The sequence below is a fragment of the Pseudopipra pipra genome, chromosome 1, assembly GCF_036250125.1.
Source record: "Pseudopipra pipra isolate bDixPip1 chromosome 1, bDixPip1.hap1, whole genome shotgun sequence".
Classification (NCBI taxonomy): domain Eukaryota; kingdom Metazoa; phylum Chordata; class Aves; order Passeriformes; family Pipridae; genus Pseudopipra; species Pseudopipra pipra.
Genome location: NC_087549.1, coordinates 139,258,392 through 139,276,433, shown reverse-complemented (window position 1 = coordinate 139,276,433; position 18,042 = coordinate 139,258,392).

Sequence of the window (18,042 nt, the reverse complement as noted above, 5' to 3'; positions counted from 1 at the left end):
AAGCTCTGGCTCTTCCACAGTCACACAGAGATCAGGCTATGTCAGCAGTTTGCACCAGGCAGGTGCACTGAGAGGCTGTGGTGGTTCCTGTCAGAATGCTGCCTGCAGAGGGAACAGTTCTTTGTCTGCAGAGTCCTGATTCTGCCGTGCAGTTGCCTTCAGCTGAGTTCCAGGGTCAACACAGGAACCGTTCTCTTGTGTTTTTGTGGTAAACCTCTTTGTTGCCTGTCTCCTTCCACTTACAAGATCTCAGTCAGCTCTCCTGACTCTTACCTTACAAAAATAACTCCCAGGATGAGTACAATAACAGTAATTATCCTATTAAATTATGTAGACATATTCTATAATTAAACATGTGCAAATGGCTGGCTGTGTTTACAACAGGACTGTGCCTGTTTATTAGGAATAATCTGAGATTTGTTGGAAGTGTGACTTGGTTTTTGTAGTTTGGATTGTGCTTTGCAGTCACACAAGAAAGCAGTGTGTCTATACTCTGTAGTTTTTGATGAAGTGTACAAGAGCTGTGGGATCTTAGCATGGAACAGGATGAGGATTTTAATTTGGAAGGTAAATCCCAGCAGCAAAGAATTCTACTAAGGCTACTGAATCCCTTAAAGTCAGAGAGTTCAAGGGAGATTTGACTTTTTCTATTGAAGCCGTAGAATCAAACTATGCAATATGGATATTAGTCCTGATTTAGATCATAATTCTATATCTCACCCAGAATGAAGGGCTGGTCAGGATGGCATTCAGATCTTTTACTTTAATGATAAGCAGTTGCAAGAAAGAAAGCAAAACCTGCCCTAAATGAACAATTCCCTAGCTCATGCTTATAGATGTGGTGGTTTACACTTTCCTAAGCATGCCCTGTGAGAATAGGTATTTCTCCATGTTGTCCCCCTCAGGTGGACCTAGGTAGTCCTCTTACTCTGAGATTGGATCTGACTGCTGCAGTCAACCTGTTTGCTGTCTATATATCTATATGAACTCTGGAAAGCCAGGCCTATTACAGGAGCCAGTGGTAGTGGATAATTAAAGTAGCTCAGACCTAGCTCCTTCGAAACAAGAGTATTACTTTCACTGAAAGATGTAAAATAATTAGAACATCTTTCAACAGAGTTTTTTAGGGTTTCTTCAGTGAAGCTGTCTCTGAATTGGGAGAAATATCTAGCCTGCTGTAATTCGTAGGTGCATGGTTTTTTTCTTGCCTGCCTTTCAGCACTCATCAGGAGTCCTCACTAACTCATGACAACCAACCCAATCCCTTGAAAAAGGCTGGAGGGTTTTTTCTTTTTATCATTTACTATCCCATTTGATCCTGACCTTAGATGTGGGAGCATCAAGCCATAGCAGCTTGCTTAGCCCTCCCTTATAATTAGTCTTCCTAAAAGAATGCTGGAGATTTTTTATTTTATTTTTTTTTTTAATGCTATGCTGTTTCCTCTTGATTTCTTCTCGGTGATCTCTGCATTTCTGACAGGAAGGCACTGAGCAGATCAACTTGACTGCATATGGTATTTGTAAATAATTATGCATATATACTTTCCTTATTCTACATACATTGCTAAGGGAAGCAGTCTGATGGTGGAAAACTAGCATAACTGGTTCCAAGGCAGGTCACTGCTACGTATGGAGAAGTATATGTATACAGAGAGAGAGAGATGAAATTTGCACTTCAGAGTTTCCCTTCGTGCCTTTACAGCCTTGCATGAAGGCTGCATGATTCCTGGTATGATACAGGGCTCAGAGAAGTAGAAAAATGTCAGGTCTATCTCAGCTCAGTGTCCCCGAGTTATTCATTACTTCAGGGATGTGACAAAGAGGCAAAAACATCTTGACAATGATAGCTCCTGTATTCTCACCATTAAAATTCCCTGTCGACTGTATTACAGACTTGGCTATATCCTTAACCATGAAAACAGACCATTGGGACTGAATAACTGTGAATACCTTTCTCAGAAGATGGGAATTTATTTACAGTCACTCCCTTAGGGTTGGGATCTATAATGAAAGGGCCACTGCACTTCATGTATCCTCAAGGGGGCTCTGGACCAGTTGCACAGTGCAGTGCCCTTAGGCAGTCATTGAGAGCAAGTAAAGGCCAGAAGGACTTCCATCCAGTTTGTTCCTGCTGAACCAGCTGCAGTGTAACCTTGGCAACAGAGATGAGTGTGTCAGTAATAATAGGTCAGTAACATGAGAGACAATCTGGAATAAACAACAAAGAGCTCCCTCAGTCTCATTCTGTGTCTGAAAGACACTTGGGAGCCTTTGGTAAACTCACACCATCTACCTTAGCTTCCAGAGCTTAAATGTGGAGATAATGGCATTTCCTATAGAAGACTGAAGAAACAGCAAGGGGTGATAGGCCAAGGGAGCTAAGGGTTTGTGTTTTCCCTGCCAGCACTGCCTAGTTAGCATAAGCTGTGAAATTCTTGATGGGAGAGTGTCTCCTTAACCACATGGCTACCCTCTCTATGCCATCACAAGTAAAATCAGGCCTTGAAATGTTTAGGCTGTTTAGGTACATGAAAGTCTCAAGATTATGCACCTGTCTAGGTGTTAAAGTCCTTAGTTCATTGGTACTTCCAAAGATTTTCTCAGTTATGCCAGCCATGCACAATGTCCAGCAGAAGCTGAGAAGCTCAGCCACTTCAGAGAGAAGTTTACAGCAATCTACAGTCTCCTGTTGCAAAGGCTAATCCTGCTGTCCAATTTCCAGGCTGTGAGGCTGACCCATATGTTGTTGGGGCAGTGAGTCAGGAGTTATGATTCACAGTAAAACAAGCATGATTTCAAAACTCACCAGTCCCTCCCAGCAGAAGTGACACACACAGATACTCATTCTTTTTTGCTGCTTCATGCGATAATTTACAGTGTTTGTAAAAATGACACTACGTGTGTCAGATTAAGGGAGGTTCCTTTTCTGTGTGACATCCTTAAGCACAGTCAGCACATCCATAAGATTTCACATTGAGCAAATAAAAGCGAGAAGTGAAAGTGCTGCAGCAGTCCCAGAACTCGGGGCAGGATTTCTCTGGAGACCACACTGCAGTGTAAATGATCCTGCTGTGGCTGACCCCTCCTTTTCTAAAGAATCCAGCCTATTTTTATGAAGAAACTACATAATAATCTTTTTCTTCTCCCTCCCAACAGCAGCCAGAGCTGAACATTCCCATCTGTTGATCCTCTGAGTGTCTGCTTGGTTTCTGTGAACAGTAAGGGGGATTTAAGACTATAAGCACATTAGCTCTGGGCAATTAAAATACACTGCTTATAGTCAACACAGTTAAAAAAAGTGGATTATACACAGCATTGGGGCTGTAATTAGCTATTTGGGGAAGAACAACAAGAAAAATATTGTTTCAGCCACTCAAAAAGCCATGGTTGTATATGAGAGTGATATACTAGTATTTTTCAGAGAAAACCAACATATATTTGAAGATCATTAACCAAGTCTTGCATAGTAATCATGAGTAGATTCATGATTTTGTGCTAGAATACTGTGATTGCTGAAGATAATATGAAAAACTTAGTTACATGCTTTGAAATTTTATTTTATTATATATGAGATGTAGCTCTCCAGAGGCACATCTTGCTTCTTTGCTGGAAAATGGTGAAAAAGGCTAACCACATTGAATTTTCTTCAGATAAATTGATTAATCATTTAATCCCAACTAATGCAAGCAGTAATCTTGAAAATAACAGCTTATCTTTCTGCATTGTGTCATGAACCTTTAAACCAAGGACAGCTTTTAAGGCTGGATGACCTAAATACTATTTTTTAAATGTCTCAAAAGCAACCACTGAAATCTGTAAACAATAATGATACAGGAGTAGATTAGTCTTTAGGATTGTTAGATTCCTTACAGAACATTAACTGTGTTTTAAATAATAAGAAATATTATATTAAAAAATATCAATAGTCTACTGTACATCAACAATGTGATGTACAAAGGGTGAGGGAACAGATTTCAAGGGATGCAGTAAGAACAACAGTATTTCAATGTTAGAGTTTTCCTGCAGTTGCACTTCACCTGTACTTCACGAACATACTGAACAGTCAGTGCTGAGAATTTCTCTTTTTTTCATAGCAAGTGTAATTGTATCCAGTGCAACACAATATATAATATATTTACCACTGAGATCACAGAATCATGTGAGTTGGAAAAGACCTCTGAGATCATCAAGTCCAACCTTTGATCAACACCTTGTCAACTAGACAATGGCACTAAGTCCAGTTGTTTCTTGAACACCTCTGGGGATGGTGATTCTACCACCTCCCTGGGCAGCCCATTCCAATGTTTAAAAAACCCTTTCTGTTAAGTAATTCCTCTTGATGTCCAACCTAAACCTCCCCTGATGCAGCTTGAGGCTATATCCTCTCACCCTGTTGCTGTTACCTGGGAGAAGAGACCAACCCCCACCTGGCTACAACCTCCTTTCAGGCAGTTCTAGAGAGCAATAAGAGCTCTCTTCTGAACCTCCTTTTCTCCAGGCTAAACAATCCCAGCTCCCTCAGACACTCCTCATAGGACTTACCCTCTAGACCCTTCATCAGCTTTGTTGCCCTTCTCTAGACCCGCTCCTGCCCCTCAATGTCCCTCCTGCACTGAGGGGCCTAGAACTGGACACAGCACTCAAGCTGTGGCCTCACCAGTGCTGAGTACAGGGGGACAATCACTTCCCAGGTCTTGCTGGCCACACTATTGCTGATACAGGCCAGGATGCCATTGGCCTTCCTGGCCACCGGGGTACTCTGCCAGCTCGTGTTCAGCCAGCTGCCAACCAGCATCCCTGGGTCCTTTTCTGCTGGGCCACTTTCCAGCCACTCTTCCCCAAGGCTGGAGTGCTGCACGGGGTTGTTGAGACACAAGGGCAGGATCTAGCACTTGGCCTTTTTAAACCTCAAACCATTGGCCTTGGGCCATTGATCCAGCCTGTCCAGATCCCTCTACAGAGCCTTCCTACCCTTCAGCAGATCAACACTCCCACCCAACCTGGTGTCATCCACAAACAACTTCATCCCCTCATCCTGATCATCGATAAAGATATTAAACAGGACTGGACCCAATACTGTACCCTGGGGAACACCACTTGTGATGGCCCACCAAAAGTTCAGAAGATAGAAAAAAAGTCACAAAAAAAAATCACAAAATTACAAAAACTCCACAAAATATTTGACAGACCATGTTGATATAAGTGTTTCCTCTCGATCTTAACAAAATGAAAAGTAGTAATACAAGCTTACTATTTCCACATTGGTTCCTCAGTTTTTCAAAGGTCAGTTTAGTATTTGCTTTGGACTTCCTATGTGGGAAAGTGGAAGATGTATTTTGTGAATACAGTGAACATGCTAAAGGAGGCACAGTAGGCACAGTAGGCACGCATCTGTGTGTAGTACCTTTCTACTTTAGCAAGGTCTCACAAGGAAGGCAACTCAGATTCCTTCTCAGAAAGCAGGTGTTCTGAAAGAACTCTTCTCATTTTCAAAGAGAGTGTACTTTAAATTATCATTTCAAGGCGGAGGGGGGGAATCTGTAAAGAATTTACTTTGCATTTAATAAAGACCTTATTCATTTCTCCTTCTCCAGTTGCTTTCAGTACTTAATATGGTTAATGTTAAGGGGGAAGGGAAGGAATAACCCCTTCCCTGCTGTGAGACCATCTCATCCATAATCCCCTCTGAAGGGATAACATACCTCATCTAGCATTAGATCACACGTGCCTGCAGGATTAGCCGTTAGAAAGGGACGGAGTGGATTGAGTAACCACTGTCATCACTATCCTGCTCTTTGCACAACACTGTGTGAAGCAATCCTGATAAATCAGAGAATCTAGTGGGCAAGGGACAGAGACATAACATCAAGGCAGATGCCAAGTAAGCCAAACAACAATTTGTATTAAATCTGTAACAATCATTGGAAGAAATGCATGCAGAAATGTAAATTCAAATAGAGGCAAATCAAGGCCTACTATGGCACCAGTTTTATCAGGTCAGAGCAAAGTCCATCTGTCACCAGGGACAGTAGCTTTGGTTAGGCAACAGCATACAGGCAGGACAAGCATGAAATGGCACTTGACCACAATGTTACTGCAGACTTCAGTGGTTTGTGACCCAGGGCCTTTTGAGCCCATCGTGATGGTGGCTTCATATATGATAGCTGTATTTCTCTTAAATAATGGCAGTATTTCTCTTCATAGAAGAGAGTTTCTCATCCATATATTTTTAACCCAAAATAACACATAGAGCCTCCTGTGGCAGAGTTGCACAGAATGATGATTTTTGTTTTATACTTTCTGCCTTTATTTGATTTCCCTTCTCAGATTAGGCACAACTATGAGCAACTGTCTATTTGCTTAGTCTGTGCCACACGTGATTTTGTAGATCTCCAGCATACCCTCCCATAATTCTAATTTTTTCAGCCAGAGGAATCTGTTTAATCATTCCTCATATGGAAGCCATTAAAATTTTAATTATTGTATTTAAACTTTGCTGTACAGTTGCTTTCCTGCTGTATCATCTTTCAGATGAGGGGACAAAACTAAAGAAAGTGCAGAAAAAAATGGGTGCTCTTAGGACTGAGAATGAGGTGTTTTCTGGTTTGTTCTATGAGAATTTTCTAATATTTTCTAACAGTCTATTTGTTTTATTGGTTACTTTTTTTATAGACCTGTACATTATAATGTTTTCTAAATCCCTCCTTTGTCTATTTATTCCTGTCCTTTTACTCCTACAGTTTAAACAGTATTTGTCTGTTTGAAATCCTGCCCTCTCATTCATTGTGGGGTGGTAACAGCCAGGTCAGTGCTCTTCATTACAAATGTACTTTTAGAATATGTTTAAAACGACATCACAGAGCAGAACGAGAGAATTCTTTGCATTTTAATTTGTGGCTCATTTGTGGTTTGTTGCCTCTTGTCACTGGACACTACTGAGAAGATTCTGGCTCTCTTCTTCACTCTGCTCCCATCAGGTGGTTATCCACATTGATAAGATCCACATTGATAACGGTCTCTTCTCCAGGCTAAACAATCCCAGCTCTCTCAGTTTCTGTTCATGTGGCAGTTTCTCCCAGGATGAATTACTTTTCACCTACGTATGCTGAATTTTGTCTAACCATTGTGTCTCCCAGTGTCTCCTTCCAGCTCTTCCTCATTCCTCCTCTTCATTCTTCTGAATGATTCTGCAACAGCAGAATCAAACCGCATTCTCTTCTGTTATCCCCCTTGTTCAGAGAGGTACATGGTGCATCCTAGGCCTCAGTACCATCTTCCTTCTCAGATACCACTTGTGAATCCACACCCCCTTTTACTCCTATCTTTTGCTTTCTATCTTTTAACCAGTTACTTGTTTATACAAAGATTTCTATTTTTCCATGGGAGCTTAGTTTCTTTATAATCTTTAATGATGGCTCTTGTTGAACACCTATTAAATGCAAAGTAGAATGCGTCAACTAGATGTAGCATTGGCTTCTCAAAGAACTCTGATGTGCTTGTGCAGAATCAATTAACTTTACAGAAACCATTATAGTAGCATGAATGTGGCAAATCAAAGCTGTGGAAATGAGGTTCCAACTTTCTGAAGAATCAATGACATTGAAAGGGACCTTTGGAGATCACCTGGTCTAACCTCCCTACTCAAGCAGCATCAGCTAGAGCAGGTTGCCCAGGACTATGTCCAGGCAACTTTTGAGTATCTCCAATGATGGACACTCCGCAATGCCTCTGAACAGCATATTTCAGTGGTTCACTACACTCACAGTAAACCCAGAAGTGTTTCCTTGTGTTCGAATGGAATCTCGTTTGTTTTAGTTTGTGCCTGCTGCCTCTGGTCCTGTCACTGGGCATCACAGAGAGGAGCCTAACTCCTTCTCCTCCATTCCCTCCCATCAGATATTTACATAGATTGATAAGGTCCCCTGAGTCTTTTCTTTCCAGACTTAAAGAGTTCCAGGCCTCCTAATCTCTCCTCATATGAAGGAAGCTGCAGTCCCTTCATCATATTCATGGCCCTTCACTGTACTGGTTTCATTAAGTCAGAATCATTCTGATAAACTGGACCCAACATTCAAGTGTGGCCTCTACCTGAGTAGAGGAGAAGTATCATTTGCCCTGACCTGCTGGCAATGCTTTTCCTAATGCAACCCATGAAGCTATTGGCCTTCATTGCCACAAGGGATGCCATGAGGGATTTTAAAATCTCCTTTATCTTGCTGTTTATCCATGTTGGCCTTTTGAAACATTCAAAAGCTGCTACTGACAGGTGGCTTACAGTTACACTGAACTTCAAGTATGGTGTCTTTAGTAGTCTGCATGTTGCCTGCATTCTATTGTTTAGTCTTCTGTAAAGTGCTCTTCATCTTTTTTTTTTTCTTTTTAGGTGCAGGATTTTCCTCCTTTTGTCTTTTCTTCAAGACAGCTGAATATTATCATTACTGTAAGACTTGTTCATAATTACATTTTTACTGTGAGTCCAGCAGGAGTTTAAGAAGCAAGGAGTCCACTCTGAACCTTGTGACTCCATGGAAGGGTCTCCCTTATCCTTTTTCATCCATGCCCTTTTGCATCTTTGGTCTCCATATAAACCATTCTAAACTGATTCTAATCCAATTTTCCTTAGTATGTTTCAGCCATGTAGTAAATAATAGAGTGAACCTTGCCACTGAACTTTGTTAAGTCGTGCTTTCACAAGTTTATATTAAACCTGCTTTTGCTAATAGCTTTGGTGGGGATTCTTTAAGTGATCTAAACCAGTCATTCCAACAAGTGGAGAAGTTATTTTTCTAAATCCAAGCTTTCATTCCTAGCACCATGTCCAGACATGATATTTTAGAGCTAACTGTAGTTTTCATTATTAATTGATTTTCTTGTCCTCTCTGCCTCTCTGAGAGACTCACCATGGCTGAGAAGCTCATCACCTCATTGTGCCTCGTGATCATCTTGGTCAGGCCATCCATTTCACACTCCTAATCCTACATGGTTGTTGTTTGCATGTTAAGTAATCAGCTTCCAATCAGGAAAAGACTTAATACTAGTAGTAATAATATCCATGTGGCTCAAAGGTTGCTCAAACACACAAGACAGCTGATACAATAGGAACTTGAAAGCCTATGAGAGAAACCATATAAAAATGCCTTTATTTCATCCCTCTATTTCATCCACCAATGTATTTGGCAAAGGACCCTTGTTTCTTTGTCCAACAGAGGGCTTATGCCAAGGATAGTGTAATTTGAATTTTTTTAAGTACGTTCCTCACTAGGTGGCCATGGCAGCATGATAACAAACATTGTGCATCATTAGATCTTCCCTTATAAAAACTGCAGCACATCAGGGCTTGGGAAGGATTTGCAGTAATGTGGTTGCACTTTCATCACATTTCTTTTGCACTTATAATATGCTAATATTATGAAACAGTCTGTTGAGGCATGCTGATAACCTATTGCGACTGCCTTTTAAGAAAAGGTGCAGGTAGCCATTTCTTCTATAAATCAAGTCTATAAAAAAAGATACAGTGGTTATATAATATATTTGTATAATCCCTTTTTCCTGAGTATTATCTGTAAACTTTGTAGAAGGCTCTTTATCATCCACTAAAGTGCAGCTATTTGAGGTAGAAGCCAGAAATTGTGAGATGCGTCAACCCTAAAGACCAGTTTAGAAGAGAAAGCAAGGCAAAATACAATCTCCAGTTGGGACTGAAGACAAAACGTAGATGGAGAGAGTCAAAGTGTAGTGATACTAATAGTACCCTTATACTGTTACAAAAATTGCAATGGGAATCTACAGCTCAAGTTCATAATCTTTTTCCTTACTTCTCATCTTATACAAAACAGTGCCAGTAAATGAGCAAATCTCCTTAATACCAAGCTGAGGTACTGATTTCCTATTATTTCTGTATTTCCACTGCACAAATGCCTGGAGACTTTCATTAGAACAGAGCATAACTGTATTCATTTCTGCAATTCAGGGTTCTGAAACTGTTGAAAGAGAAAACTAGCCCTAGTTATTCAGGCAGGAATTTTCCCTATAACATATTGAGTTTTTCTTGGTGACATCTGTCTTCAAATAGTGATCAGGCTTTATGTCCTGGATAGCAATATAAAGTATTATCTGCCATCATCTCGTGACAACATGTAAGCTAAAACACTTGCAAACAAACCAAAATAATTTCTTCTGGATCAGGAGTTTGAATTAGATGACTGAATTTTCCTGGCATGAAAGGATTATTCCTTGTCTTTCACCTAATCCTCCTCTGTTATACAGTATATATAGTCACACATAGTTTTTGTTTCCCCTGGGTTTGAAAAGATTACTTTTCCACTGGGTTTCCTGCGTCACTCTAATACTTCCCCTTGACTCTCTGGTTTCATCTGCTCCACTCTGTTTATGGATCATCCGGTAACCTGAATGAAGTTACAGCTTTTAGATCTGTCATTTAGTCTTTGGATATACTGCTAGAGGCCTCAAGGTCTTGTATTCAACCTTTAAGATCTTTTGTTCCATCATCTGCCATCCATTGTGTCAAAGCAGTTTTTCCCACAAGCGTTTCAATTACAAATTGATACTTAGTATTTGCTAAGGACTTTAAAGCTTTTGGTTTCCATTTGTCACTTGAGCTTTCCACCTCAGGTCCTAGAAGTACACTGAACTTTGGAAGCAATTTTGCAGATCTCATATATATTTGATCCTTTGATCTTAAGTATCCTTTGCATTCACAGTTGTTTTAATAAGATAATACAGGTTTAAATCACCTCCATTACCATTTGAGCTGGTGAGGCACAGTATGTTCACTCCTGTAAGCGGCAGGAGATTCTGAAGTCCTGTAATATGAGCAATTTCCTGTTTTCTGTGATTTCTGAGTAATATGTGCAACTTCCTTAAACAAAATATTTTTTTCAACATGCAATACCTGTGTCCCTGTCTTGACTAATACTTGACAATGCACAAATACTTATTGCTATTGCATTTCAGCAAACATGTTATTTGGCTTTTCCATAGGCAGTCAGGGTTCTTGACTTCTGTGAAATTTTGAGTTTGTTTGGCTGTTGGTTTTTCCATGAGTTTCATATCCGTAGTGTTATTAGTTATTAGTAGACAACATAGTGGTGCTTTTTCATCTTTATTACTGAATATAAACAGTTCTGATAACTTCATATTTTAGCTTTTTCTCATCTCCTGTTAAGATCAGTGAAATTAGTCTCATCTGCACTGAAATGTCAGCACGACAAGGTTCATACAGAGTTTTTTACTTGCAGATCATTTCTGAGCTTTACAGCCTGTTTCAATACGTTTACATGCAAGTGTAGTTTGTGAAATTGGAGAAATTCTTCATATGGTATTAAGAACTTAGTAGATCCTTTGATGTTAAATTGCCTTCCAGGAACCTAGCAACTTTTTATAGAGCTATTCAACCATGAGCTTTTGTTATTTTGAATCTATATATGTTGTAATATCTGAATGCACACACTGAGAACAAGAAGATGTAAACTGTTAGCAGGCAGTACCAGACCTCTCATTTTCATTCACTACTCACTTATACAGGGTTTGGTCCTGCTCCTGCAGAACTACTAATAAATCTCACACCAATTTCTGTATAAGCAGAACTAAGTCATAGCGGTTTCCTCTCATAAATCACGCCCTCTGCTTCCTTCACATTCTGAAGTGTCTTCTGTTGGTTTTGTCTCTTTCCGTTTTTTGGATCCCAACTGTGATTTCTCAGAGCATCACCTTATGTTGCTTAGTTTTTTTAAGACTCTCTGAACAAGCAATTGCAAGCATATATTTTCAGTAAGTTTTTGTTTATTTAGTCTGATTCAGTGTGTTGTGTTGAAGGGAGAATGTTCAATGTTCTACATAGGGAGATATTTTTACATAATATTTTGCTATTCAGGATGTGTTCATGGACTTATATAGACAGAAACAGCTGGAGATTAATTTATTAATGATAACCAACAGTCAGCATCTTGAGCTATTTGAGATATTCTGGTATTTACCTGTACTCTTCTAGGAAGGATGATGTAATTTATCAGAAAATGTCAACTTCTTAGTACAAAGAAACATGAATGTGGTAAAGAATTAGTGTAGAGCTGTTCTCAGGGAAGTCTTGGCAGAGCTTATCTAGATGAAGGGATCTTGGAAATGGGGACAGCTATGACCTGAGTTCAGGATACAAGAGTGACCATGAAGATTAATTTGTGAAGGAGAGATAAAAGAGAGGAGGCTAGTCAGGAAACCAGAGGATTCTTTTAAGCCACATAGAAGGGTCTGAACAGATCAGAAACTCCTCCTGCCTTGAAATCTATGCAGCAACCTAATTTCTAGCCAAATAAAGAAGCACAGGTTCTATAGTAGTATCTTTTATATACATATGCAAGCCAACAGCTCTTAAATTTGCTTAGAGCTTATTATTTTACCCTTTCTGTTTAAAATAAACAATCTCTCCCTGACTATGGCTACAGGATGTTTCATAATATATGACTTCCCATACAAACAATAGGTGTGCCACTCTGGATGAGTACACGCAGGCAAGGCCCTGTTACGTAGTGGCTGGATCACATCATGGTGATTTGGTGCCCAGGATGCAGTTTTGAGTCAGGTGGTTGGATGACTTATAAAAATATCATTATGTATTTATGTTATTGTCCCCTTCCTTTATTCATCTGTAAATTCAGTACAGGAAAACAAGGTCCTTTACAGAACATTTCTAGCAATGGAAAGCATCATGAAAGAGCTAGATATTGCTATAGAACCTTACTGTGAGGCAGAAACAGCGTGAAACCTTAGCTCTGCATACTGCATTGTGTCTTACAAAGACTACAAAGGCAAAGAAAGTTGCTATTAGAAAACTTCCTTTTGACCTTTAGACACCATAAGCTTTCTGCTTGCAGGGCACATTGGCAGATGGCTACTAGCTGACATGTGAAAGGCAATTCCTGCATTATAGACATAAGCAATACTGGCTACAACTCCATGGCTTCTTTTTATTCTAAAGTTACATTGTCTGCTAAGATCATATTCCAGCCAAATTCAGTCAGATCCTACCTCTTCCTTAATCCGAGATGAAGACATGGTCCTGCTGTGCTGCCTTTGACATCTGAGGAACAGCAAAAGGAGACTGTACATGGTCTCGGTGCTTTGGGAGCAGACAGGGCAGGGGCACAGTCTGCCAGAAGCTATTACTATTGGGGGAACAGGGCAGCCCAGATCTGTCAGCCATTCCCTCACTAATTCCGTGGAGTTGCAATAGATTAGCTGTACAAGCCAATGTAACTCTACAACTGTAGAGCAACATAGAAAAGGTTCATTTTTCCCCCCACAGCTTCCATGGAAAGGCCCTTGCGCCAGGATGAGGGATCAGGCTGAGTAGAGGTTTCAGGGTTTACTCTTTCAAGAAACAAAATTAGAGGAGTTCTTCTTTGTCTCATAAATGTGTGGTAAATGAAGATGTGTGGCTATTAGTAAAAATATCCCATTAATTCAACTAGTATAAACAAAATAAACCTCATCCTGCTTTGTAATTCAGATATTCAGATGTATCATGAAAGGAGCTGACACGTTCTGTCTGGATGTTACAGGGAACTACAGGCTTTAAAGGGTTATAGACTCTTAAGCAAAAACTAAAGCATGGTTTAATTATTAATTTGTACAAGAGATTGAATAGGTCTGGGGCAAAAGTTGAGATTATAACCACCTATATTACAGGAAGCATGCAGTGTTATTATTCTCTCACCTCTCAAAACCAAGGCTTCCTTCCTAATCCATTAATACTCAGTAGTGCTTTTTCAGGAAAGAAATATACTTGTCAATAAAACAAGTGAGTCACGTGATTGAGGGGCTACAATATGAGGAAAAGAGTTTGCATAGCATCTACAATTTTATTTTGACTAAAGCTAAGGGGGTGACTTTATTAGATGCCCAAACAATGTCATATCCTCCACAGCACAGCTCCCAGGGAGCACACACACTACAGAAGCCTCTCTGAAACCACAATGCTGCCAAAAGTGAGGACTTTATTCCCACTCACAGGTGAATGGCCCCACTGCCTCCTGTTTATGAGCAGTAGGAAAGCTCCAATTCGTGATTGAAAACAAACTGTGCAGAAGGAAAGTTCCAGTCAGATCAGCAAGTTGTTCTCACTTCCCTGTGGCTGCACTACATGGGCAGAGCTGGCACAGGTGGAGGGGCAGGACCAAAGGGTGTGAGGGGGTCTCCCCACAGTCTTAGACCCACTTCAGACACTCTTCCAGTTCCCAGTCAGTATGAATTTAGATGATTTCAGGTTATGCAGATAACAGTAAATTGGTCAGTGTGGTGGGTTGACCCTGGCTGGACCCCAGGTACCCACTAAAGCTGCTCTCTCTCTCCCCTCTGCAACTGGACAGAGGAGAGAAAAAAAAAACAGTGAAGGATTCATGAGCTGAGACAAGAGCTGGGACAGCTCACCTACTGATCACCATCACGGGCAAAACAGACTCAAAGTGGGGATATTAATTGAATTTATTACTAATAAATAAATTATTAGTCAGAGCAAAAGGAGTGAGAAGTAAAATAATCTTAAAAACACCTTCCCCCACCCCTCCTTCCTTCCATGTTCTCCCTTCTCCTCCCCAGCTGTGCAGGGGGATGGAGAGTGGGGGTTATGGTCAGTTGTTGTTTCTGTCACTGCTCAGGGAGAGGAGTCCTTCCCCTGCTCCGGTGGGGTCCCTCCCACAGGAGACAGTCCTTGATGGGCCCCTCCAGCGTGAATCCATCCCACAGGCAACAGTTCTTCCCAAACTGCTGTCCTGTAGGTCACTCCTCCATAGGGTGCAGTCCTTCACGAATGAACTGTACCAGCATGGGTCCCCCACAGGGGCCACAAGTCCTACCTGGGAAAAGCTTGCTCCAGCGTGAGCTTCCCTCTCCACGGGCTGCAGGTCCCTGCTCCATCTGGGCCTTTCACAGGGTCACAGCCTCCTTTGGATATCCACCTACTCCAGCAGGGGCTCCTCCATGGGCTGCAGGTGGGTCTCTGCACCCCAATGGTCCTCCATGGGCTGCAGGGACACAGCTGCTCCACCATGGTCTGCACCACGGGCTGCAGGGGCAACAGTCCTGGCACCTGGAGCACCTCCTGCTCCTCCTTCTGCACTGACCTTGGTGTCTGTAGAGTTGTTCCTGTGCTCTCACTCTGCTCTCCCCTGGCTGGAATTTTATTTCTGTGCAACAACCTTGTGTTCTTAAATATGTTATCGCAGAGGTGTTACAATCACTCCTAATTGGCTCGGCCTTGGCCAGCAGCAGGAAGCCCATCCTGGAGCCGGCTGGCATTGGCTCCACTGAACAGGGGAAGCCTCTAGCAGCTTCTAACAGAAGCCACCCCTGTAGCCACCCTGCTACAAAGATCTAGCCACAGAAACCCACTACAGTCAGTAAGAAAATAACCTTCATTTCCACTGCAAGCTACTATTAGAGTAGCTTGCATTTCTCCATCTTATTTATGTAAATGAAGAAGAAAAAAAAGGACTTTTTATCTCTACCAGTTTTCTTCCAGTTTTAGTTTAGCTTTATTTCTTGGAAAATTTGTGCAAATATTTATACAAGCAAATAGGTACCACCAGGATCTGTCTTCATTCATAAACAGAACCTGTAAGTCAGAATTTGTCTTGTAACATGGAGGATAGCCATCTACTTGGAGTACCACTATATTAGATTCTGCAGACAATTGATAAAAACAACCTTTTTTAATGGGAGATATTAATTCAACCACACAAAGGTAATTTCAGTCTAGGAACTCCTCCCACCAACATTATGGAAACAGGATACAAAATTGCAAACATTACATCACCAAAATTATATTGCCTTATAATGCCCTTGTGTGCATGAAACAGGAACTAGCAGCTTCGGGTACTGGTTGACATCTTCTCCAGACATCACATACACTACTGGGCTCATTGCAGTGTCCTGGGAGTTCATAACCATCAGATCATATATCCACAGGTGATACAATCTTCCATTGTTTTTAAATTACTCTGGGGGTATATATAACTCCAAACTTGTTGTCTAGTTTAATTTTTCTTGAGTGGTGGTGTAGAGATTGACACAATCCAAGTCAAAACCAGATTGTTTAAGGAAAGAAAGTAAAGTTTTTCTAAAAAATCTTCAGAGACTGACAAAGTCTGATGACTTGCTGAGAACATAGATACTTCTCACCACTGTGAACTAGATCATTAACTATTGTTTTACTAACAGATGTCAGAAGAAGAATTTTGCATTGAATATTTAAATATTTCAAGTTTAGGAGGCATCCAAAATTCAGAATCTTTGAACTAATAAGCCTCTGTAAAGGATCACAGATTGTTTTCTGATACAGTAGGACTTCAAGAGTATTAAAAGTATAGAAATTGCTTGAACTTTTTGAACTCTTGAGGGGAAAAATGAGAAAAATTGAGGAATGGATAAAAAGTAAAATAAGCATTGTCATCTTCTGGTAGTGTCATGTTTTATTTATTGTTTTTACAGCTTTTAAACTTTGCACTTTTCTTCCAAAGCTGGTTCAACATGCATATTGATCATGCCACAGATGTGATGTCTGAGATGAGACATGGTTTGTATATAAATTCTTAAGTAAGCAATCAAGGACTGGATGGACATTTTGCCATAGTTCCTCTAGTTTTATTACAAATTAAATGCAACACAAAATATTTCAGTAAAAGTACATGGGCTTTTCCTCCTAATTCTGTAAAGTCTGTGATACTTCTTTTTATCAAAAACATTGTAATGTGGCTTTTTCTAACCTATCTTTTAAAACTCTGACTTTCTAGTCCTAGCTAATGAACCTTTCAACCTTTCACTGTATAAACAGTATATTTTATTTTTTTTTTTAATCTGTGCTTTATACATTTGCACATCTGAAATCCAGCTACCTGGCATGTCACCATCCATCACAGCAAGTGGTGTGTAATATGTGCGTTGGTGAAGAAACCTGACCAGGTACTGTCTGTGTACTCAGCATTCAATCTAGTGAAAAGCAGAACATGATAGGTTCATAAATTGTTTCCTGTGACCTAAACTGATCTCTGTTAAGTTGCTTCCTCTCAGCCCTGGCACAAATCTGATCTCCTGACAAGTGTCCTCTCAACAGAGAAACACTAGAGGGTCTTCCACCTTTTGCTCTCAACTTCATGCTGAGCACAGGAGGTTGGAGGAGGCTGCTGAAGGGCAATAAAGAGCCCTTTTTTCTCCCTGATTGTGTCCTGTCCCTGCAGTGCTTCCACTGGCTGGCATCCGGGAAGAATCAGTGTCTCTGCTGCACATCAGAACACACTGGTGCAAATACTGAAATGCAGCTATGTAAGTCTAGTACTGTGTAACTTAGTTTGTCTCCTTTTGTCTGCAAATCAAGCTAGACTCCTGCAGTCATGGCATACTCACAGTGGAAGTACAGATAACTTCTGAACTCATTTGCCAGGATCTGTGTCTGATTTCACATTGGCAGAAGCTTAGAGTCAATTTACTGATGCTAGAGAGTTACTAGCAGCTGAAGAGGTTACTGGGGCAGCCACAGGGCCTGTCTGCTCCTGTGTGGAGGTTACAGTTATCTGCACTGCACTGGGCTTTCCAGACAACCTGTAACACCTGAGTCCAGATGGCTAATTGTCCTCTACTCCAGTCTCAGCCTGTATTTCCATAGATCAAAATTTTTCCCTATGTTAAGCATTCCAAACGTTCTTTTTGCATGTGCTGGGCCCTTTGCCTTATGGAAATTCATGATGTATTATGAAATTACTAGCTGAAACCATCCAGAATCAACAGGAATGGCAGGCAAAACTCACCATTTCCCTTGTTTTAGTACTCTCTTATGATCTCTGCTTACTCTGATAATTACATTACTGTTGATCTCTCACTGGCTAGCATGGAGAAAATACTATTGGAGCTGCCAGTTTCTAGCGATGTATTTGACAGTCTGCCAAAAGTTTTGCAAATAGAGCAAACCTACGAGGTTCTGGGTTTGTAGTGTTGTTCTCAGTGGTACTAGCCCATACCACTCAGTGGCAGGAA